The 566-nt window shown below is 45.8% G+C and overlaps 1 non-coding gene across 1 annotated transcript; it reads right to left on the reverse strand.

Moving 5' to 3' along the window:
* Window positions 1-268: 268 nt before the first annotated feature.
* trnaf-gaa lies at window positions 269-341 on the reverse strand. The gene has a single exon. It is a non-coding gene; the product is annotated as a tRNA-Phe (tRNA).
* Window positions 342-566: the final 225 nt, after the last annotated feature.

A 566-nucleotide genomic window follows, 5' to 3' on the forward strand; every position in this document is an offset into this window, starting at 1 on the left:
TGGAGCTGCTGCCCCCGCGCCCCGACCCCGGATAAGCAGATGAAGATGGATGGAAGGAATGTGTGTGGATGCAGTGTGGTGTAATATGCTGCCTGTTCAGGGAAAGTCAAGGCTTTTACAAAACACAATGGTTATAGTGGGTGTATTTCTCGGTTGAATCTCTTCTTTGGGTTTCATATCCACTGTTTCTTCGGTTTCACAGCACAAAGTCAAATTAGCATTTCACTTTTCAAAGTATTGCCTGTGCCATCAAAAGCCACCGGGGTCTTGCCGAAACCCGGGATCGAACCAGGGACCTTTAGATCTTCAGTCTAACGCTCTCCCAGCTGAGCTATTTCGGCCGCTGTTGCCCCATCTGCCCACCAGAGGCCGATCTAGCATAGGATAACGTTTCTGAGATAATGCAGCACAGGTACTCTTGAACTTTAAAGCAAATATTTTGATTGTATTCCCTCATCATTAAAAACATATACTTTGACCTAAATAGCATTTTAATCCAGTGTCTAAAAACGGTTTCCTAAATTAGATGGAATATGTAGTGCGGGGTGAGGGGGTCCCGTCTCAGG

Source organism: Micropterus dolomieu, unplaced genomic scaffold (genome assembly GCF_021292245.1).
Source record: "Micropterus dolomieu isolate WLL.071019.BEF.003 ecotype Adirondacks unplaced genomic scaffold, ASM2129224v1 contig_9307, whole genome shotgun sequence".
NCBI classification, from domain to species: domain Eukaryota; kingdom Metazoa; phylum Chordata; class Actinopteri; order Centrarchiformes; family Centrarchidae; genus Micropterus; species Micropterus dolomieu.